Source organism: Lissotriton vulgaris, chromosome 7 (genome assembly GCF_964263255.1).
Source record: "Lissotriton vulgaris chromosome 7, aLisVul1.2, whole genome shotgun sequence".
Taxonomy (NCBI): Eukaryota; Metazoa; Chordata; class Amphibia; order Caudata; family Salamandridae; genus Lissotriton; species Lissotriton vulgaris.
The window spans coordinates 1271284939-1271309884 of NC_141695.1; the positions used below are offsets into that span (position 1 = coordinate 1271284939).

The following is a 24946-nucleotide window of genomic DNA, read 5'->3' on the forward strand; positions in this document are numbered from 1 at the left end:
AGGTGAGTCCAGTGCACCTGGTCACTAGACTTACCTGAGTTCTGCAGTTGGGGCAGTACCAGCCCTGCACTGGAAGCCTATTCACTCCACCTAGCCTCCTATGAGAGCTCAGTAAAAGCCATCCCACGTGCCCATCCCACTACCCACCACCCCGCCTGCGGCACAGTAGGACACTTTAAGGAAACGGGTCCTATCCTGGGGTGTCAGGCACCATAGCTGATTCACCCACCGTCATCGGGAGTGGTGGTAGGGGTGCCAACAATCCATGCGTTTTCATCACATTCTGCAGCATGCCAACCAAGTGGGTGCAGAGACAGACACATAACTACATACCTTACAGCTGGCTATCATATCATGTCATACTTGTCAACAAAAGACAACACATTAAGTACATTACAGAGAGCATCCCTCATAAAGATACATTATGTAGTTGGCTATGAGGGGTGACTAAACCAGTAGGAACCAAAGCATGTTACATAAAACATCCCAAATCATACATTAGAGTTGCTGGCATGCATCCAAGAGAACAGAGATGTGCCATATACGATAACTACTGACAGTGCCATCATGCCATCTAGATACTTTTACCATGCTCAGTCCACTGCGAAATTTAGGGTCAAGAACATATTTAAGACCATGCAATCAGTCATAGGCACTCAGCCACATTTTCAGCAGCATACTAACACTCAGAGTTCAATTCATTCAAATCCGCACCAAATTGTCCAGCTGGCCCACTCACAATCCTTTAAATATCGATCTAGTGGTCAACCTTACATCAAGCAAGTCATACCATGCAGACCTCAACATCAACAGTTTAAAACCTTTGAACAAGCTGGAGTAAATCTTTAATTTATTCCTTGTCCGATTTGCCTCCGCACTCCTTTAATTATCCATTCTATTACCACTTTTAATTCGAACCATCCCCAACCTGAGTTGTTTTCCCTTGACTTTGTAGGTCTTTCAATTGAATACCCCTTTCATTTCTTTTCCCAATAATTTTTATTAAAGCTTCCCAACATTTACTTTATCAATACAATAAGTAACCAGGGAGAGAGGGTGCACATTCAGCAAGAATCAAATCATAATCAGTAAGTAATCAATTATCAAACAGCACACAAAAGACTTACTAAGCAAAAATAGAACTACAAAAAGCATCTGAGCGAAATTCAGACTGTATTAAAAAACTGTAGGGGGCATCAGAACTCATTCATCAAAGCATGGACTTTTGAGACTACATACATGAATAAAATACGTTAAAAAAGCATCAATACAATCCCCGACAGAGTCTGATGTATACCTCTGCAAAGGATTCGAGCAGCCTGCCTGTATAATATAGCCAATATCAAAATTAATCTGATCATACAGTGCTGTACTTGTACATGTGTAAGCAGAAAAATCCAGACAGTGCAAAAACCGTGCCTGCATTTAGGCTCAAAAGCAGGTCATCCTACTCAAGGATCAAGGGCCAGCCAGAGAGCATAAACCCAATCCGGCAGGGGCCCCCATATTCTTTTTCCCCTCTGCCTGGACCTTCTTCCTTTATGCTCATTAAATGCAATTTCTAAATTCAGGATAGACAAAACCAGCCCCCTGCCATTGCTGAAACGTGTGAGGCTGTGGATCGCTGAAGCGATGCACATACGAAAACAGCCATGGCCACATATATTAAGGAATCCCCCCCCCCTCTAGCCCTTCCTGCCTCCTGTATCCCGAGGAGCATAGTTTGAGAGGTCAGAAAAATATTGGTGTTGAGAATTCTCTCCCCCGCCGCCCACCCTAAACTTTATTAGCGACCCTGGATCTCAGTACATCCAACTGAGGGTATAAGCAAAACATATGGATCAAATTTGGAGGAACTTAATCAACACTGGTGTTTTTAATGAGGACCAGTTAAGGATACATTCATTTACCAGGAGATTACTTGCTTTGTCCAGAATCACAGGATGTTGGCCTGACCCAGAGACTCGAACCGGGTTCCCCAGTGCCCTAGTCGGCAGCTCTGATCATTACGCCTCATCCTTTTAGATTGCTATGTGTGACATTTCTACATTGTCAGTGTAATTATGAGTGACATTTCAATGACAATGAGTGACTCTTTCACGCAAGTAAAATCAAGCATTGAAGAAGAGGGAAAAAAATTAATATCAGAAATTACACCCATTTCAGCAATAAGAAAGTCTAGAATCTCAAAATTGCCACTGAAGGCGTTGGGTCAAGCCCAACCATTCTCAGCTTTTCCTTCTCAACAGTAAACAGTGCAAGGTCGGTAAAAGTCTCACTTTCACGTGAGTCTGCCTCTGCACTATTTATTGGGAATCCAGCCTGTGCAGCCGGGCCAGCCTCACTGTGCTTGCCCGGGGGAGGCAGGAATGAGGTGTGGGCGCTGGACTCGCCGGGCCAGTTCTCACACTTTGAATTAAAGTCTCCACTCCCTCCCCCCTGGGACCGCCTCTCAAGCCTCATTGGAAGGACCCTGCTGGGCACCGACCCTGGTCTGTGAGGCTCATGAAGAGGCTCCCAGCCCAGAGCAGCGCTTAGAAGCCCGAGGCACAGAGTGCGGAGCCTTCTTTGGACAGCCCTGAAGGTAAGAGCCCGTCCAGGGTCACACTGGGTGTCTGGGAGGTGAGATGCATAGTATGCACATCCTGGAGCTGCAGCGAGAGGCCTAAGAGCGGAGGGGCAGGTCCGAAGCCGGTGATGCTAGCGCTGTGAAGCCTGGCTTAGGCATAGAAAGGCTCCGAGGCGCTGCAGTCCGGGGTCTCAGTGAGTGTCTGCCAGGCGAGGGCACATACACATGCTGCAGTGAGGGGCGTGCGAGCAGAGGGGCAGGTCCGCAGCTGGGGTGAGAGGCCTCAGAGCGGGGGGCTAAGTCTGAAGCTGCAGTGAGAGGCCTGCGAGCGGAAGGGCAGGCTCAGAGCTGCAGTGAGAGGCCCCAGAGCAGAGGGACAGGTCCAGAGCTGCAGTGAGAGGCCTCAGAGCGGAGGGGCAGGTCCAGAGCTGCAGTGAGAGGTCTCAGAGCGGAGGGGCAGGTCCGAAGCTGCGGTGTAAATAGACTTCTCCAGTATTAGGGTGTCTTTCATAGATTCACATGCTTGAATATCCCCCGTCGTCGGAGTGGGAGTCCCACGGTAAATAAAATAGCAATAATATACTATATATATATATATATATGTAACAACATAAAACCTGAAATATGTAATAGAAAAAAGGCATAACAAGTCTACACATATTTCTACATAGGAATGCATGGAAAAGGAAAAAAAAACATTTGCTGTCTATCATTGTCATTATGTTGGTCCAAACCACAGCCAATCAGCCGCCAGCAACCCTCTAGAACCTTCTCCTCAGAGCTCAGCACCTCAGATTTTCTACCGCACGTCGTGTGAAGGGAGACTCCCTGAGCTCTGCTCAGTTTTCTTCAATTTTCTTCAAATTTTCTTCAATTTTTCTTCTTAATATCACAGTTTTAAAATGTCTTCTTACATGAAATCTTCCTTCAGACCCTGTGTCACTTGTGGGAAGCTGAGACCTTTTCCTGTGAACCCTCATGAACAGTATATGGACAACACTTTGCTGGTCTCTGACATGGTAAGGGGAGAAGGGGTTGTTCTTGGGCTTAGACTGTACCCCCCTTCTGATGTGGGAGGATTTTTTTGTGTGTCCTGCACATTAAGATTTTAGTGATGCTTCTCCTCTACTTCACCAGCTGAAGTAACATCACAATTAAGGGGTCTCTGGCCTTCTTTGAGTCTGCCTCCCACATCTACGCCCACGAGATTTACTCTCAGGCGTCTAGACTCACTCTGCGCACTTTTCTACGTGAAAATGTGCCAGCTTGTCGACGATACGGTCAATGTACCCTCTGACAACGCCTCCAGGCATGCGTCGACGACAATGATGACAGTGCCCTCTTGTAGTCTACAGGCTCGTAGACCACTGGGAGTGTTTGGTCGATGGTAAATTTCTTCGACAGTTGGCCTCCTCGACGGTAGGTTCGTCGACGGTAGGCCCGTCGATGGTGGCCTCGTCGACGGTGGCCTCATTGACAGTGGCCTCGTCGACGGTAGGCTCGTCGACGGTAGGCTCGTCGACGGTGAGCTCCGTAGACGGTGAGCTTTGTAGACGGTGAGCTCGTCGACGGTGAGCTCCGTAGACGGTGAGCTACGTAGACGATGAGCTCCGTAGACGGTGAGCTTTGTAGACGATGAGCTCCGTAGACGATGAGCTCCGTAGACGATGAGCTCCGTAGACGATGAGCTCCGTAGACGGTGAGCTCCGTAGACGGTGGGCTCCGTAGACGGTGGGCTCCGTAGACGATGAGCTCCGTAGACGATGAGCTCCGTAGACGATGAGCTCCGTAGACGATGAGCTCCATAGACGATGAGCTCCGTAGACGAGGAGCTCCGAAGACGGTGAGCTCCGTAGACGGTGAGCTCTGTAGACGATGAGCTCCGTAAACGATGAGCTCCGTAGACGATGAGCTCCGTAGATGATGAGCTCTGTAGACGATGAACTCCGTGGACGATGGGCTCCGTAGACGATGGGCTCCGTAGACGGTGGGCTCCGTAGACGATGAGCTCCGTAGACGATGAGCTCCGTAGACGATGAGCTCTGTAGACGATGAGCTCCGTAGACGGTGAGCTCCGTAGACGGTGAGCTCCGTAGACGGTGAGTTCTGTAGACGGTGAGCTCTGTAGACGGTGAGCTCTGTAGATGGTAAGCTCTGTAGACGGTGAGCTCGTAGACGGTGAGCTCTGTAGACGGTGAGCTTCGGCAACATTCAGCTTCGACGCCAGTTGGCTTCGTTGACGGATGACCCTGTCAACTGTTGGATTCGTCGACGGTTGAGTCCGTTGACAGTTGGTTTCACACACTGTTGGCTTTTATGCACAATGTTTTTCGGTAGACGATTTGTCTCGTCGACTGCAGCTTTCTGCTACATCCACGTGATGGCATGATGGCTTTTTACTCCTGCCATTATTTTTGGGCAGCACATAGCCGTATGAGCATGTTTTTTCTTCAGATCAGAAATATGTATTTCTGAAAGCAAGGCTGCCACGACCTGTACCATGACGGGATTACGTCTTCTCTTATAACTGGAGTTCTATTGCATTCACCTCCAGTGAATATTGGAGGTTTTTCCTCCTTATGAAGAGAGCGACGACTCGTTTTCCCCTTTTTCCCTCGTCCTGGGGTAACTACAGAAACAAGTTCATTCAGTTCCTATCATAGATTGTATTTAGCAAGAAGGTGTTAGACTCATACAGAGGCCAAACTCTGTGCTGGCGGTTTGTTTTCCACGCCTCTACAAGAAATGTGAAGCTCCCCACTATTCAGCCTACCCTGACTCAGTCATTACTCAGGCGGTACAGCGATTATCTTGCAAGACAGTTGGGCAGGTATGCCGCCAGATGTGCTCTGACATGTTGACGCTAGAAAAACTTATTCCAGAATCCTTCAAGCCTCAAGTTTTGAAGATCCTGCAGGAGGGAGAGAGAGAGAGAGAAGTGCATCAGAAATGATACACTGTGAAGCGGACATTGCGTGTACAGGTTTTTTCCACAGCTCGCTGTAGGGGCAGTCTGGCAAACACAATTTTGCTTCAATGCTACGCCTTTCGCAGGGAGTTTTCAGACTTCAATACTTCACTTGTTCTATTGATTGAGGATCCCTTCTGGCCAGCATGTTGATGAGGCACAGCAGACCATCTTAAAGGACACAAATACTGCCCGCACCTTTGGAATATAGAATCGCAGCCTTTTCGTAGTGCCGAGAACGTAGCTCCACGTCCTTTGTTTCAAGGGAGTTCCATCCAGTATTGGCTGCTGCAATCAGAACCAACTGCGTTACGCAAATCAAACGCAGTCATATAGGCACAGTACCAACAGGTCCTACATAAACATCATTGTGCAGCCGAGGCAACTATTCTAGAAACAATGGATTACCTGGAACACACCTTTATTCCCTCCAAAAACGTCAGAGGTCTAATATCTCACTTTTATTCCAATTAGTCAAATTTCCCTCTTTCTACACCTCCAAAGGGACCTCCACCTTCTCTTCTACGGGTGTAGTTTGCGCAAGTGTCTATATGGATACAATCAGGGACCGTCGGAGTGGTTCCGAATCTCCAACAGCGTTAGGGTTTACTCTCAGTTCCTGATCAACAAGCAAATGAGGGAAGTAGCGCATGATTTTGATCTTTGCGCAAACTTTACAAATGTGGTCCCTCAAGACAGTCCTAAAGTTCTTATGCCAGAACGACTTTATAACTACTCTCAACCTCCAGATTGTCTATTTTCATGTGCCAATCCTTCTTAAGCACAGGAAGTGGCTACACTTTACAATACGTACAGAACGTATTCAATTAAAGTCCTATCTCTTGGATTTAGGTCAGTTTCACATGTCTTTACGTAGATGCTGGCACCAGTGGCAGACTATCTACGTCTGCAAGGCATTTAAATTTATCATTACTGAGACAACTGTATAATAGGGGCTCACTCTTATTTACAAGCAGTCCAGCACACCCAGACTTATCATTCACTGTTTCAAGACCTGATTTTGAATAAATCATGACAAGTCCGAACTAGTACTAGCTCTGATATCAACGTTTCTCGGAGCATCAATCAATACAAACCTAGCAAAGGTGTTTGTCTCACACGAACGACTGGCCTGCATCTCCCACTTGGTGGTTGTACCGACAGGATTTTTGGACCAGATGGGATCAGCTCCTAAGAGCCCCTCTAACCCAGTCGGAACGTAACCATCTCCCTCCTCAGGACCATCTTTCCAGGCACCTGGGTACCTACCTGAGGATGGGGAACTCGCAATATACAAGCTCATATTATCAGAAAACACCACTAAGGGGCAGATTTATGAAGGGCTTGCGCCACGTTTACGTCGCCGTTGCGTGACGCAACGGCGCGGAAACGTGGCGCATCCCTGCACCCTATTTACATCGTGGCGCATCTAGGAGATGCGTCACGTTGTACAGCACTGCGCCATGAGGAGGCGTTCCTGCGCAGGGGGGGGCGTTCCTGCGCAGGAACGCCTCTTGAAAGTGGCTGAGTGAAATCTATGAGATTTCACTCAGTCACTTTCAGGGCAATGCTGCGTCAAAACCCTGCGCCTGCTTGAAGCAGGCGTAAGGCTTGAGGCAGCATTGAAAGAATAGGCCCCCCCAGAGCATTGCTGGAGCTGCGTCGCGCTTGCGACACAACTCCAGCAATGCGTCACTTTTACGGCACAGATGCGTGACGCATCTGTGCCGTTTTTGCCCCATGGTGCGCCGCATCATAAATGCGGCGCACCATGGGTGGCGTATCTGTGGCGGACTGTGGCGCATGTTAACTGGCGCATCCCTCGGGATGCGCCAGTTAACATAAATCTGCCCCATAATCTATAGGGATACTAAGAATACTCACTGATTACTAAGGATATCCATGCCCTACATCACACTCATACCTTATAGTCTCGCGACTACATGGGTCCAGACTAATCTACCCTGGGGCAGTTCTGATTATCTACCATTACACACTGATCACTATCAGTGCTCACTCGACACACAATCCGGCGTGTCTACACACATGGGTCTGCAGCCCCAGTGCTCTCATTAACACACGGTTCACAATCCGGCGAACCTACGCACCGTATCCCCCCAGTGCTCTCATTAACGCCACTTTCCCTAGAGGCGATCTCATTACACACCAGTGTCTTCCCTGATGCTCTCATTAACGCCACTTTCCCTAGAGGCGATCTCATTACACACCAGTGTCCTCCCTGGTGCTCTCATTAACAAACCACAATCCTGTGGGTATACACACTGACCACAATCAGTGCTCTCACTAACGCCACTTACCAATGACGACCACTTTCCTATGAATACCTTCAGCTCTCTGTCTCTCTATGTTGGGAAGTCTCTCTCTCTCTTCACTAAGGGCTCGCTACTACAATAATATTATGGGATGGCCGAATTACTTAGTGTCAACAATTCCCTAGCTCAAGGGCTCCTTGTTCCCCCTATTCATTCAGACTTACCGGATCAGGGGCAGCATCTGTTCTGGTTGTAACATCTGACTAGAAGAAAAGGTTACCTATGCTCTGGAACAGAAGACACTGTTTGCAGGAGTCTCTCTATGTTGGGAAGTCTCTCTCCCTATTCACTAAGGGCTCACTACTACAATAATATTAGGGGATGGAGTATAAACTTTATCCCTTAGTTGCAGGTTTCCTATCTCCCTAATTATTCACTATTACTTACCTGATCAGGGGTAACATCTGTTCAAACAGTAATACCTGACTAGGAGACAAGGTTACCTCCACTGTATGGGGGCAAAAGATATACACCACACTAGTTCACTAAGAAATAGAGTCTCTTTATTATAACAATGATGAAGTACACATACATAAATCTATGGGGTCTCTATAACTAGCAGTAACTTTAACACACCGCTGAAAGAAAAGTATTAGACATACAATTTATCTGCGGGGTAACAGGAACTTTTAACACACCGCTGAAAGAAAAGGATTAGACATACAATTTATCTGCGGGGTAACAGGAACTTTTAACACACCGCTGAAAGAAAAGGATTAGACATACAATTTATCTGCGGGGTAACAGGAACTTTTAACACACCGCTGAAAGAAAAGGATTAGACATAAAATAGCCTAGGGAATAAGGACAAGATTAAAGGTGTAATTGTAAAGGGGACTAGTTCAGACTACCTCACCTATTAGAAGGAAGATTTCTCTCTGACTCTGGTGGGATCCGGGCTCTCTCTGTCTCTCCCTCCGTCACCACATCACCACGCCTCTGGTTCAATTGCTCCAGCTGACAGCCTTCTTTGATGCTCTCTGCACTGCTCTCTCTCTTCATCTTCAGCAATCATCTGCCTTCTTTCTCCATTCCAGAACTGCACTCTATTCTGCAGCTCCAGCAGACATCCTGTTCTCTCCTCTGCAAGAACCACACTGCTCTGACTCCAAGCTGAACTGATCTCCAAGCTGAACTGCACATAAGCTGGACTGAACACAAGCTAGACTGAACACTCCTCCTCTCCTGCAGCTCGCTATTATGGATTCCTCTCCCCTCATGGAAATTTCCAACAAAGGGCTGCCTCCCACCAAATTCCTGTGCCAGCTCCAGAGCTCTTTACGCAACCGCAGTGGCCAGCTGCTTGTTACGTCTGGGCCCAAGAGACAAACACATTCCTCGGATAAGAAGCAGTCCTAACTGGTTTTCCTCTAGCACACAAACTTACTATAAACTTTACCTTTACCCCTGAAGCCTCTCAGCTCCATCAAGATGGAGTCCCTCTAGTTCTGGGCCTATACGCCTGAGAAGGATGAAATAACCCTTAGCTCTGTCAGAGTACCTACATAAACCATACCAATGTGTAATATAAAGTCAGGACCACAGGATCAACCTCTACTATAAGCAATAATGACAGGCCAAAGCCAATAGGCAATAGATGGCCTCTTCTAGGTCTGGAAGAAAGGGCTTAAAAGGGCCAACACAAGCTAGGAATACGTATCCTAGATGTGAGCAAGATTAAAGTCTATATCACTCCGAAATAGAGCCAAAAAGCCTGTCAAGACAGTGGTTCTTCTACGTTGGTTGCAGGTCTCCAGTTCATTCGAAGATCTCATTCAAATCAATCCTCGGATGCAAGAGGCCTTTTTGTTTGGTGGGTCCAAGAAAGAAATTTGTAGAAGGGGTGTGCGTTTTTTCCTTCAAAAAGCGCCAAATTACACAATCACCACAGACTCATCCCTCGAGGGTTGGGGAGCATATCTTCAAGGGCTGAAGGTCAGCAGGGAATGGAACCCTCAACAAAAGGCTTGGCACATCAATCTGCTAGAGCTAGGTGCCATCTTCTTAGCCCTCAAATCCTTTCGTGTTATCATTCAAGGGGCCATAGTATTGGTTCGCACAGACAATACTTCAAGTATGCATTATTTAAACAAACAGGGAAGAACGAGGTCGGTTCTTCTATCTCAGATCGCCCAGGAGATATGGGCTTGGGCAATATGGCACAGGATCAAACTCTTGGCTGTTCATGTGCCGGGAGTTGCAAATGTGCTGGCGGACACCCTCAACAGGTCAACAGGTGTCCAACCACGAATAGGAACTGCATCAGCCAACGGCAGATCGAATCTTCCAGCTGTGGGGTCATCCCGATCTAGACCTCTTTGGGACAAAAAAGAACAGCAAATGCCTGTTTCTTTGCAAGCTGGCATCCCCACAAGACTCGCAGGGGAAGGTGTTTTTCGATAAACTGGTCTCAATTATATGCTTACGCCTTTTCCTCCGATATCGTTGATTCCGAGAGTTCTCCGGAAGATTAAAAAAAAAAAAAAAGAGCCGTGTTGTTTGATTCTCATCGCCCACAGGTGGCCTCGCCAATACTGGTTCACCGAACTTCTTGTCCCCTCAGAGTACGATCCAATACAGTTTCGACCAATACCAAATCTCCTCTCCATTCAGTATGGTCAAATTTGCCATCCGATCCGGCTTCTCTAAAATTAGCAGCTTGGCTCCTGAAGCGCCTTGACTTAGCTTTTCTGACTATCTCGGCGGATTGTAAGGAGGTACTGGCTTACACGAGAGCACCTACTAAAATAAAGACATACAGTCTTTTAAAAAAAAAAAAAAAAAATCTGCATTTGGTGTTAACCTGCTGGGGTTCACCCATTTCATGCAACGTCGGACTAGATATTACCTTTTTTCTTGCACCTGGCAAGATCAGGCTTATCTCATACAAGGTTGAAGGTCTTTTTAGCAGCCATTTCAAGGTAACGTCAGGATGGGTCCATCTCTCTTTATTCTTCAAGAATACAACAGTTCTTTAAGGAACTAAAAATGTTTCCTCCTGTACGTCGCCCGCCTCCATCACGGCATTTTAACGTAGTATTAGCGCAGCTCATGCGTCACCCATTTGAGCCGATTTTCAGGATATATTTCAGTTTCCTAACATGCAACGTTTTTTCTCTTTGCTAGCATTAACTTCATCTGAAGAGTCTGTGATGTTCAAGCTCTCACTGTCAATTCACCTTTCTTACAATTCACGTCCAATTATGTGGTGCTACGTACAAACCCAAGGTTTATGCCTAAGGTGCCTTCGGATTTTCACCTGAATGAACTAGTTATCTTAAAGAAGTTTTTTCCTAATCCCCAATCCCCTGCGGAGAGGGCATTACTTACCCTTGGCATCAGAAGATGTTTTAAAATTCTATTTGCAAAGGACCTCTGTCATTCTCAAATCCGATCGACTGTTTATTGCCTATGGATATATACGGCAAAGACAAGCAGAGTCTAAAGGCACCATAGCTAGATGGATTTATGCAGCTGCTGACATTTGCCATCTTCATAGCTTATGGACGTTTCCACTAAGGGCGTCCAGTTCCCAATCCTACTATTGCTCGTGGGGTTTCCTCAGCCATTGCTTTCTGCCATCAACAGGCAGGCAAGCCTTTACAGTCTTCAGTGAGGACCCATCCTACCAGGGCGATATCGTCTTCAACTGCCCTGTTTGCCGGTGTGCCGCTGCATCAGATCTGCAGAGCAGCCATGTGGTCATGCAGGCACACGTTTACGAAATACTACTGCCTGTGTGCCATTAACAAAGCAGACACTGCAGTGGGACAGGCTAGGCTTCACTATCTTTTTCAATAAGGTGAGCCTCTGTCTTCCCTCCTCCATTATGGTTTACCTTGTTACTGTACTGCTTTCTATTCTATATTCAAGCATGTGAATCTATGAAAGACACCCTAATACTGGAGAAGAACAATTGTTACTTACCTGTAAACAGGTGGTTCTCCAGTATTGGTGTCTTTCATAGATTCACATGCGACCCACCCTCCTCCCCTCAGAAGCTCTTTTCTCCTCATAGACTCTGCTGTCACTCTTGTGCTACGAAAATCTAAGGTGCTGAGCTCTGAGGAGAAGGTTCTAGAGGGTTGCTGGCGCCTGATTTGCTGTGGTTTGGACCAACATAATGACAATGATAGACTGCAAATGTTTTTTTCCTTTTCCATGCATTCCTATGTAGAAATATGTGTAGGCTTGTTATGCCTTTTTCTATTACATATTTCAGGTTTTATGTTGTTACATATATATATATATATAGTATATTATTGCTATTTTATTTACCGTGGGACTCCCACTCCGACGACGGGGGATATTCAAGCATGTGAATCTATGAAAGACACCAATACTGGAGAACCACCTGTTTACAGGTAAGTAACAATTGTTCATATTCGTCTGTGGGTGTTTGTGGACTATTGCACAGTTTCTAAATCTTGAATTAAATTCCAATAAATAATATTCATTAACATATATCTTTCTTTGGTTACATTTAAAACTATAGAGGCTTACATCTCAATCATAAAAACGATACCTTAGAAACAGTGCAACTATGAAAAAAAAACATTAACATCGCAGCATAGTTAATATTCCTGTAAATTCCCGAGGGTGAAGACTGCTTTGAAAAAACATGCAACATTTAAAAGATTACATTTATCAGGTAACACATGTAAAAACAGGAGATCTGGACGAACTTGTGAGAAGGCTCTGTCTCTTATTATTGTAGCAATGAAGGTTCTCCTGAGCAGAGTGTAAAATTTACATAACATCATATAACGCTTCATATCCTGGGGTGATTTGTTGTCACAGCCACAGGGACCCGGGGATTTCAGATATAGCATTCTCTAGGGCAGGACAGATAAGTTAGACTTTGCCGGGACTTGCCTGTGACTCTGTGGTTGTTTGGGGAGTGAAGCGAGACTCCAACTCCCAGGAGCCCCGCAATCACCAACACTTGCGCTCCTCCCACAGCCGCCCACAGCTTACATCTTGGCGCACGCCCCCCGCAACGCGGGACGCGCGCCGGGCGAAGCCCAGGCCAAGTGCGGGCCCATTTGTGGCCGTTGGAGACCCGGGGAGGCTGGGCTGGGCCCCCCCTGACAACACCAGTTCCCCAAAACCTGCTTCAAGTAAGTGGCGTAGTGATTTAGGACTTGATACACTTGTCTGTAAAGATGCCTGCTCAAGAGAAAAAGGGGAAGAAGGTTACAGGTGTGGGATACGTGGCTGGCACGTTGGATCAATTTATTACGAGAGCCTCGTCTGTCCTAGAACATGAAATTGCAATAACTGAACAGCGCCTCTCTATGGACCCAATTTTTAACAAGCGCTCCTCTCTGGGGGGTCTAGTGAGTGTATCATCCCCTGCGAAAAGCTCACAACTGGCCCCTCCTGCTCCGGCACCAACTATAAGTAACAGTGATCCGTGTGTTGTGAATACTGACACTAATTCGGGTAGGGCGCCGGCGCAGACTTTACTTTCGAATGGCATAATATCGGATTCGACCAGGGGCTCCGCGACACGTGCAATGGAAGCTCATAGAAATCAATTGCTCCCCTCTGAGCAGACGTTGGGAGAAATTCCTAAGAGGAAGGGTGGCGGCACACACCAGAAGGGGAGAAACCCAAAAGTTCACAAGCTGAACAAAAGCAGCAATGTGGATACGCTGGATTGCCCTGTTATTCAAACCGCCCATGACAGTAGCATTGCTGCCGGTATATCTAAGGAGGCAGACTCTGTTAGTAGAACATTTTATAAAGAGGACCCGAATTGGCAAAGAATTGGCGGACTTATTGATTTGTCTCTGAAACCTTTAATAGAAAGACTCACACAAATTGAAAAGAGACTGCTTAAGATCGAAGGAACGATGTTGTCTAGTGTGGATACAATTAAGAATACTATAGTAAACCTTGGTAGATCTCATGATGTATTGAATGAGGGTCCAAGGGCCGTGGGGGGGGGTCTGATAGCATGGGCGTAGGAGACACTAAATTTCTGGGGGGGACAGGGACAACCTTGTGGACTTTCCAGTGACCCTATACAAATCGCCCATTGTGCGAGACCGTACGCGCGTTAAACGTATACAATCGCATAGTTATGAAGAGAAATATTGAGAAAGGCAGGCAAGTAGTCACAGTCTGCAAGTATGCTTTATTTTTATTCATTTTTTTTTTTTTAAACTTGTTTTTATTGCAGAATTAAAAACCACAGAATACAAAAGCTCAACCAGTCCACTCGTAATGTCCCCCCGTTCAAGCATCAAAACGTATTACATACACAGCCATTCAGCCCGCATCCCGGAGGCCGGGCGGCGTAGTACCTTAAATAGCAGGAAGGCATCACGGTGGGTGTCCCTTAGGGACAATGGTCGAAAGGTCATTTTACGTATCCGCATTTTACCCCCCCGCCCACAACAAAGAACATCGACAGCCATCCCACATACGCAGAGCAGTGCTACCAGCCGCTTCCTGACCCGCCCCGTGCACTGCAGGGCCCCCCAAAACTGACCCGTGCTCCTGCACCACCTCCCTCTCATCACCCACGTTCCACAGGCCCTCGCAGCTCAGTGTCGCCAACGCGATCAACCAATCTCCTGGCTTCCGACCCACCCCGAACTCCCACTAAACAGCCCCCCAGTGTCCCCCCCCGGCAACTGCTAATGGTGTGTGTCCCGTCCGTAAGTATAGTATGGATCCCGCTACAGTGTCAATGACGACTCCGAGTTAGTACGCCTCGCGGTGTCCACAGGTCCCTTTCACTCAGTCCTCATCCTCCACTAAAGAGTCACGCAAGGCTTGCACCACCAATTCCCACGCACGCGCTGCATCCAAGGCTTTCTCATTACCAAGCTTGACAGCCTGTTTCATTCGGAGCACACTCTCACAATCAGACCACCGCAACAATTCATTCTTCCACCTCCTCGCCGACGGCCCGCTCCTGGACTTCCAATGCCATGAAATCTCCCTTTGTGCCAGTGTCAGACCCAAATCAATAAATTTGCTCGTCACCTTAGTGTGTTTGGAATGCGGGAACCAGAGTAGCAGGCACGCCGCCATGTCGAAGTCCACCTCCCTGTCGGTTACTTCGTTTAGAAGGTCCCCCACCTCTGCCCAGTAGGTCTCCAAATGCGGACAACCCCAGAACAAATGATCCATGTCCGCTTCCGGAGACGAGCACCTCGGGCACCGTGCGTCCTGCACCTGAAAGTACCGCCGTATTTTTTCCGGAGTCAGATAGGCTCTATGTAGCACAAAGAAATGCACTTGTTGGAAACGCGCATTCCTCGTGCCTTTCCATGTGCGCCGCAGAATGTGGCTCCACACCGTGTCTGGAATGGGTCTGCCCACACTCTCCTCCCATTTAGCTTTGAGCCCCTGGAGCGGTTCCAGTCCCTCGTTCAGCATCCTGTTATGGAGGCAGGTCACAGCCTTAAAGGTGCCCGCTGCCATCACCACATACTGGCAAGCCATAGTGGTATCCGGTTCCATGAGCCCTCCCTTCCAGTGCTTCTGTATAGCCGCTACCACCGCCGCATGCAACAGAAACCCCCGTCTGAAAGCCCGAACTGTTCCTGAAGCACTCCGTAGGGCACCAAGGTACCGTCGACATACAGGTCTCCCACCATCTGAAGCCCAGCCTCCTCCCATTCCAACAATGGGGACCAATCACCCCCATGTGGCAGGGCCGTGAGCATGCCTATCGGAATTTCCGGCGCATAAGGTCGAGTTGCCCTTGCTCTCCTGAGACTCCTCTGCCAGCATAGCCTGAGTGTCCGTTCCTCCATAGTGAGGCCCCGCAGCTCCAGCTTTTGCTGCATGACGATATAAGACAGCACATGGCGTGGTATCCCCAGCTCACGGTCACCCTCCGGTCCCCTAAACACCCGGGCCACATGTTGCGTTCGGATCTGAAGCTGCGCCGCCAAGTAATACAATTCAAAATCAGGAACAGCCATCCCCCCCTCAATCTTGGGGCGCAGCAACGTGGTCAGAGCCACTCTTCGGCGGCCATGTCCCCACAGGAAACCAATAATCATCGTCCTCAGATCCCTAAAGATCCTCTGAGGAATCCAGATGGGTAGCGTCCGGAAGTAGTACAGGAGGCGGGGAAGTGCCACCATTTTCAAGAGAGCAATCCTACCCAGTACCGTCAGCGGGAGGGTCGACCAAAAGGACATACTGCCCCTCAGCGCCCGAATGCACCGACCAATGTTGCCTTCCAATAGGTCCGCAGTCACGTGGTAGATGCGGACTCCCAGATAAGTAAAACAAGATGGCTCCCAGATTACCCCTAAGTCACGAGCAGGGCCGGGTGTCTCCGCTCTCAGCGGGAACACGCAGGTCTTCGCCCAGTTGACCTTGAGGCCCGACAACTGGCCGAATTCTGATAACAAGTCCATCGCTCCTTCCAGGGCCCGCTCCGTGTCGTCTAGGTATAGCAACAGGTCGTCCGCATATAGCGAGATGTGATGTAGCCGCCCGCCGCTATTTATCCCCGCGTATCTGTCACCTGACCTAGCGTGGACCGCCAAGGGTTCCATCGCCAGAGCGAACAGGAGGGGGGAAAGGGAGCACCCCTGTCTCGTGCCCCTGCCCACCGGGTATGCCGCCGACACCAAACCACCCAAACGTACCCGTGCCGTCGCTGAGGAGTACAAGACCTTCGTCCAGCGGCGGAACCCGTCACCTATGCCAAACCTCTCCAGCACTCCATCCAGAAAAGCCCATTCCAAACTATCAAACGCTTTCTCTATGTCCACGGACAAGACCGCTTGGGTCCCATCCACGTCCAAAATGGCGTCCATAATCCCAACCAGACGACGGACATTCATCGCTGTGCTCCTCGTGGGGATAAACCCCGCCTGATCTCTATGTACCAAGCCCGTCATGTGTGGGGCCAGCCTGGCGGCCAGAATCCGGCTCAGGATTTTGTAGTCCACCGTCAGCATGGACAACGGGCGATAGGACCTCACATCTGTCGCATCCCTGCCGGGCTTTAAGAGCTGCACAATCAAAGCTTCCCTCATGGACCCAGGCAAACCCCCTGACTCATAAGCCTCCGTGTAAACCACCAGCAGTCTGGGCGCCAAGCTGTCTACAAACTGCTGGTAGAATTCTACTGGCAACCCGTCCACCCCTGGCGTTTTGTTCCGAGCCATATTTTTAATGGCCACCCGTATTTCCGTAAGCGTGATCGGGCCGCCCAACTCTTTCGCGTCCTCCTCACCAAGGACCGGCAGCTGCCTCGCCCCTAGATACTCCGCAATTTCTTGAGTCTCCACTCCCAACTGACTCTGGTACAATTCCTCGTAATACACCCGAAGCACTCCAACACCGCCGCCTGAGAATACACCGTCTCCCCCAGTGCGTTGTTAATGCTAAGGACCGGGCAGCCCCTAAGTTCAGGCGTAGCGAGTCTGGCCAAGAGCGTGCCCACCTTATCCCGTTCAGCATGCGCTCTGATGGCGTACTGCCTGTAATCGTAACACCTCAACCGTTCCGTTTCGGTGGCGACCACCTCCTTCGCTTCCAACAACCGGGCCTGTAAGTCTGGCCTGGCTGGCCTGCGCCGCCCCAAGTCTCTCAGATTCTCCTCCGCTTTCGCAAGAGCATTCAATACAGTCGTGCGAACATTCGAAAACCGACCCAGACATACCCCTCTCACCACCACTTTCATCGCATCCCATTCAGTGGACCTACACGTGGCCGTACCCTCGTTCTTGCCAAAGTAATTATCGATGCCCTGTTGGATAGCGTCACTAAACACTGAGTCCTCCAGCGTGTCTGGCCGGAGCCGCCATGTTGGAATCGCTGAGCGTCCCGCTGCCACTGGATATGGACCAATAGGGGATTGTGATCCGAGATGGTTCTAGCCAAGTATTCTGTGTGTGAAATCAATGGGGCCAGGGATCCGCCACAGAGCATTGAATCTATCCTCACATGTAGTGCATGGAGAGCTGAGTAAAAGGAAAAGTCCCTGGTGTCCCTGTGCTGTTCCCGCCACACATCCAGCAACCCCCACCTGTCCTGCCAGTCCTTCCTGTGCAAGGCCAACTTACGTACCGGGGAATCGACAAGGGGGGGGTGAGACCTATCCAATACCACATCCGTAATCGAGTTAAAATCCCCCCCCAGTACCACCGGGCCCGCTAGGAAAGAGGCCAAGGACCCAGAAAGGCTGTCGAAGAATCGGGCCTGGTTAGTATTCGGCGCATACACACAACAGAAAACCACATCTCTACCATACAGCCTCCCCTCCACCGCCACAAACCTGCCATCAGGGTCCACCACTTGGTTCAGCACCTGGAACGGTATCCCCGCCCTCACCCAAATCAATACCCCCCTGGCATATGCTGAGTAAGTGGTGCCAAACACCTGGCCCCGCCATCTTTTCTGCAACGCCGCACACTCCTTTTTTGTCAGATGGGTCTCTTGCAACATAGAAATCTGCACCCCCCTTCTCACCATATATGCGTGCACCTTGTGGCGCTTAACCATGGTACGTAGCCCCCGGACATTCCACGTTAGGCATTTTAAGCTAGGTAACGTCCCCATACCAGCTGCAATTAGTCCAGATCAAACCACGCCAGTTCACATCCACCCAAAAGCAGTTGCCCCCCCCAAAACAAACTCTGAAAAGAAAAACACCCCAAACCCCACTCCCCAGGACAGAGCCCACAAACCCAGTGTCAGCCCCAATCCAAACCTCAGTCCAACCACACATTCCCCTAACCCGTGGTCTCCACCACAGAAGGCCTTAAGGGCCCTAGGGGGGTGAGTTATCGCCGACCCCAGCTAGCGGAGCCCACGCCCCGCGCACCCATCCCATCCTGCCGACGTGGCACCCCATCCGGCAACCCACCCATCGCCAACAGGATACCGCCCTACCATCAGTTCTTGTCCAAGTCCCAGCACAGTCTCAACCATGAAATATCCCATCAGAAGTCTGGGGGGTCACCACCGGCCCCTTCGAGCTTTCCGCTTCCGAAAGGTCCTCTCCCGTCCTGCTGCCTTCTCCGCCGGATTCCGTCTCCACCAGTTCACTGTCCTGCTGCGACCCAGTGATGGCCGCCGTCGCTGCAAGCGCATCTCTCTTTTCCGCAGCCATTTGAGCCTCCCGTTTCTCCCGCTGGCGCCTATTACGGGACCGGATGCGTTGCGATTTTCTGATTTGAGGCTGTGTAGACCGATCTCGCCTACTTTTGTGGGACCGATCCGTCCCCGCTCTATACGACTCCAGCCACTGCCATGCCTCGTCCGGGGTCTGAAAGAAGTGCGTAGTCTCATCCAGGATAACCCGCAGCTTGGCCGGGAAGAGCAGGGAGTATTGAATGCCCTCTTCTCGCAGCTCCTTCTTCACCTCCAGGAACGATGCTCTGCTTTTCTGGACCGCCTGGGTGTAGTCCGGGAAGATTGTCACCCTACTGTTCTCCACCTCAAACGGGCCCGACATCCGAGCCTTCTGAATGAGGAGGTCCCGGTCCTTATAATGGAGGAGCCGCACCACCATCGGTCGGGGGGGGGCGGCCAAGCCCCGGCGGGCGAGCAGGCACCCTGTGGGCTCGTTCCAACGTAAAGAAAGGAGTAAGCCCCTCCGGCGCCACCACAGTTCGAAACCAGTCCTCCATGTAGGCCACCGCATCCTCCCCCTCAATTCGTTCCGGCAGGCCTACGACCCGCACGTTGTTCCTCCTATTGCGGCCTTCGGCATCCTCCGCACGCCGTTCCAGCGAGTCCAGCCGGGCCAGGATGTCCGTGATTTTATGCTCCGCGGTCACTACCGACGGTTTCAGGTCCAATAGCATCTGATCATGATCCTTGACCTTATCCGCCAGCTTCGCATGATCCGCTCGCAAGAGCCCCAGCCCCGTGGCTACTTGCGCAATGTCCTGCTGCAACGCCTCCTTGGTCGAGGTAATTGCATCTAGTATGGCATCCAGGCGTCGATTCAGTCGCTGCTCCTGGTCCAACTCCTTCGGGAGGGTCTCGCCCATCTGGGACGGCGCCGCTAGGTCCCCCTGTCCGCGCTCTCCAGCCACCGGTCCTCCCTTGGCCGCCATCTTAGGGTACTGCGTCACAGGCCAGAAAGCCCGTCCGGTCCCGGCACTCGTGAGCCAGGGCAACCCTCCCAATATTGAACAGGATCAAATGCCACCGCCGGTGCCCGTAGTTCCAAGGGCCAAGCGGGTGAGCCCCGTCGGACCCGACCCCTGTGAGCTCGGAGGGGACGGGGAAAGGGGAGGGTAGCGGCCGGCAAGTGTCCTCGAAGCCCGAGCGGGGTCGGGTCCTCTGTCCCCCGATCTTCAGGACTGTCGCCGCAGTCCCTACCGCCTCGATTTCCCAGCCTCAGATCCTTCCACTAGTGGGCACCTAGGCAGCTCAATGTCGACGTCCGGAGTTGCCCGGCCGCTCCGCCGCCATTTTCTTCTCACTCTCGGCGACACCTCAGCCGTCGCCCAACTGGGTCCCCACGGGGCCAGCAGTCCCCTGACCACTTTCCATCAACGCCCAGTGGACCCCCTACACTTCGTAGGGCAGGAGCGTCGACCACGGGTCGCCCAGGGTACTGAAATCAGGAGAATTAGCGGGATTCCGCGCGGAGCTGCGAGCTCACGCCGCCATCCCGATCGGCATCCAAGCCACGCCCCTTTATTTTTATTCATATTCACAATAAAGACCAAATGGGAAAAAAAATATGTATATGAATCTTGCATCTTCATGCACCATGAAAACAAAGGCGGGACAAAAAAAGGAATAATAAACTAAACGCTCTTAGCGACATTCCTACATCTCAAAATGCAATCGGACAAATTAGAAATTGTTTTTCTTGCTGCAGGAATCTGTTTTAAAATTATGAACTTTATTTTGAAAAGCCAAATAATTTCTTGCGCCGTTCATTGCAGAGGACAAATTCTTTCGCTATTCTATGCAGGTCAACTGAGTCCATCATCTCTTTATGTATGTTGCATATGGCAACATGATTCAGACTTTTTTGAGTCATAGTTGATCTTAACCAATTTTTCAATCGGCGGAGACCACTGAAACTTCTCTCAGCCTCACAAGATGATACTGGTATAACTAAAAGAATCTGTAATAGCTTTTCAACCTGTGAAAAGAAAGCTAATTTTTCTGAGAATGTCTGCCAGTTCTGGGACTGAAGAGTACTTGAACATACTTAATAACATAGTAAATTGAGCAGAGAGCATCAAAGGTTCTGTTTCTTTGTACTGATCAAGACAGTCAATGCCATTGCCTGTTAAAAGCACTTGTTCAAGTTTTTCATATGTTTGGATGCCTTCCTGGTTAAAACGCTGAGTGAGATGAAGAGAAACAGTATCTAAAAGTTCAAAATACTGAGGGCGATAGTAGTCCCTAACGGTTGCAGGGTGAAAAGTTTCTGCTGCTCCATCATCTATCCGTTTAGGGATTCGGCGCAGTCGTGGCACTTCAATGGCATTAAGATGGTACTTAGCAATCATGTGGTTATTGGCATCAAGCAGACTGTCAAACGACTCTTCACTACGGAGCTTTAGTATTGCATTTTTTGTTACATTAACAACAGCTAGTAGCCTGATATTGTTTGCTGGCGTCCTTGCAAGGCAATATTCAAACATTCCAGAAGCTGCAGTACTTGGAGAGCAATCTGAAGACCTAGGACAGTTGTTCCTCTTTGAAACTGTGCCAGCATACCACAAGCACGAGCAGACACATCGCCACTGGACTTGGATGTTGATAAGTGTTCTAGGGTTTCCAGAATAGGTTCATAACTATCCATGACTTTTTTTACAGCTTTTACACGGACCGTCCAGCGTGTTGGACACAGAGGCTTTATTTTTAACACATTTGCAGGGCCTTCTACGCTGTGTTGGATGAGGTCTGAGAATATTGTACGGCATATCATAGATTGCCCAAACAGATTACCAAGTTCGTGGACATAAAGTAGTGCATCTTCCATTATGGAACATTTATGTGCTGCAGCCTGCATCACCAGATTTGTACAAAGTGCTCCACATGGACATAAAGAGCAAGTGGTTGTTCTTGGCGTATTAATGCTTGTGCACCGTGGTATTTCCCTGCCATATTTGCTGCACCATCATATGTTTGTGCTCTCAACTTTGATAGAGAAAGACCATGACGGCATAAAACATCTTTGACAATTGTAGCAATTGCAGTACCAGTGGTATTATCAGCCTGATACAGTCGAATAAAATCCTCATGAGGATACAGATCTTGGTCAATGTAAAGAATACAAAAGCTTTCTTGTTCCTGACCAGATATATCCTGTGTCCCATCAACAATTACTGCGTATGGATTGTCACCAATATTTTTACGGATTTGATGCAAAATTGCATGGGACAATAATTGAAGAACTTCATTTTGGATGTCTGGGCTGAGATATTCTGCTTGATTTGTAGTAATCCACTGTTTCAAAGAAGGTACATCCTCTGCTCGTGCACTAAGAAATTGATGCAAATTCCCATTGCTGTCATCATGACCTCGTAGTGCAAGGCCTTGTTTTGCCAGAAGAGCTATAGTATGAATGATTTTGTTAAGACAAAGCCAGGCTTCTTTCTGTTCTTGTTGAGCTTGCTGTGATAACTGTTGACTGGTTGACTGGCCTCCTCTATACTGTACTAGTTGACTCACAGCATATGAATGAGCATAACTGGTCTGGTGCTTTTTGAACCGTTCTATTGACTTCTTCCAGTTGGTGTAACCGGTGCTGCAAAATGCCTCCTCTGTGTTCTTTGAAAGCTCAGTCAATTTCAGTGACTTAGCCTTTGCACAGTGAAAGCATAGTACTCCTGCCACTCTACTGCTGTAATGAAGCCAGGAGAAATCCTGGAACCATCTTCCTTGAAAATGTAGAATGCGCTTTTCTTCATTTCTGACTGTGTTACAATGATTTGAACTGGCAATGTGTTCTTGTGCGGTTGGTTTGGTGCCACTGTGCTTACAAGTGTTTCCTCTGTATCCTGAAGACTAGTTGTTGATGCATAAGAACTGTTGCTTGATTCGTCTGAGGCAGCGACAACTCCACAAAATGTTCCTGGGAGTGGTGTGCAATTACTTGATATTTCTAAATTTGTGGCCCCAACTCCATATTGAAATGCAGGCTGCAGTTCTGACATATCATCACTATGAATCGAGTTAATTTCTGAGTTGTCTGAATATAGGTTCACTTCACTGGGCTGTTTCTTGGCAAAGAATTTCCGGATATCCATTTTAAGAAAAAAGCAGTAGCAGTTGCAATTTGGGGACATACAGAACATTTACCTGCCGTTTAAAAGTTGCAAACAATCTTTTGTGTGCACTCTCCCATGTAATTAACACAGGGAGTGTTAGGGGCAAAACCTGCCTCCAGTATAAGGATCCTCTTCCAATGTAGTGCAACAGTGAGGGGAAATGATGCATGTGCAAAGGCTTCACAGTTGTTTTATAACACCTTTAGGTTTCCACAGCAAGAAGAGCATTCTAGTCAGCATCTTACCTGACTAAAGTGTTTCAGCAATACATAAGACATTGCAGTATATGTTTTATGGTGGCAAAGGAAGCTACCTGAACAATCTCTTTTAGCTGTAGATGAGAGGCAATGTGGCCAAGCAGGTTTTCAAAAGAGAAGTATTGTTGTACTTGTAGCAAAAATAATCTGTTGGGGAAAATTATAATACATTGTAAGGCTTTTGGTCTGAGTAATATAAGTACTGTACTACAGAATTGTTCAGAACATAGCATAGAAAGAAAAAATGCACAAATAATGTGATGCTTAGAAAGGGAGTGCTTTACCGCAATCTGACAAAAAGTATCCAAACAGATTGGCCAAGAAATAATTCTTTTTTTACGCTAGACAATACTATAGTGCACTTACTTATTAGCAGTAGTAGTGGCAGCCATAGCCCTCTTTTGCGATTTTCTTGATCCACTCACTGGCAGTAAGTTGCTAGTCAGACTGACTACTGGATTCCGACGGCTGATAGTGCTGCATTTCCTTCTGCCCTGGGACTCTGGAGACTTACCATAAGACAATGGTTCAGGTGAGCCGGAGCTCAGTCTGTGGACTTGGAAGAGGTGCTGGCTACTCAAATTCGGTACTAAGATGATCCTGCTCAGTTGCTAAATGGTGACAAGTACAAAGAAATGAAACTGAGGGACTTGAGACAAAATCTTCACTAGCAGTATTCTGAGCCAAGATACCATCAGGTGTAAAAATCCACATAGTTTTGAGAGCAATAGAGAATTGTGAAACACAGAACTATGAGAGAGTGTGAGTGTGTGTGAGATGCACGAAGGCTCAAACATGGTGCATGGAACCTCTAGCCTTTATTGCACCAGTACTCTGCCATAGCCTGCCCTTGCTCCCAAAATATGTAACGGAGTGAGTACCATATTGCCAGTTCCCAGACTTAAAATTCAAATAAAAAATGTTGCAAATACTATGTTTATTGTTTGTACGATAGGTGTGACCCCTGCAGAGGTGTGGCCAGAAAGAGCAAAACTTCCCTATTTTTAGTACTTGTTTGGCATTTCACTGACCAGTTACAAACTACTACGCTATCTAATTCAACCAATAGCCGCACATTTAAGGTTTAATATGAGTTATTGACATTAAAATACATTCACAAAGTGGGATATGTTTCCAATCACTGAATGTCCCAAATATGCTTAAAAGTGGAATCACACGCCATTTGTCTCTGAGCCAAGCAGTTTCTGTCATCAGTACTTTTCTCTTTTCCGCAGTTCAAATATGAATAGCAAAATATCCTAGTTTGCAAATGTTTTGCACATAATTATAGTTATACCATATTTGCCCCATAATTCATCATCTGCTGAATAATCTGACAATTTTAACTAAAAAATGGTTTGTCGCTCACCGGGATCAGAAATTACTGATAAAATGTGACTTATGTTGCTGCAAAGTGGAGGGCCCTTTGCAAAGGTTGACTGGTCACCTTTCTCATTGCTGCATTTGTATGTTACACTGGTACTAACGAGGCAAAATCTTTGCAGAGACTGGAGGTATGTGTAAAAATGTCAAAATTCACTGGAAGTAACTTATTCCTTAAATTATTAATTGTTCCCCTAAAT

The 24946-nt window shown here is 48.3% G+C and overlaps 1 protein-coding gene and 1 pseudogene across 1 annotated transcript in view; one reads left to right on the forward strand and one right to left on the reverse strand.

The window, feature by feature from the left end:
• LOC147703391 (uncharacterized) overlaps positions 1–24946 on the forward strand; it is a 9287842-nt gene that overhangs the window by 2590870 nt on the left and 6672026 nt on the right. The window lies entirely within an intron of this gene.
• Positions 21845–23085, reverse strand: LOC147703397 (zinc finger MYM-type protein 1-like; annotated as a pseudogene).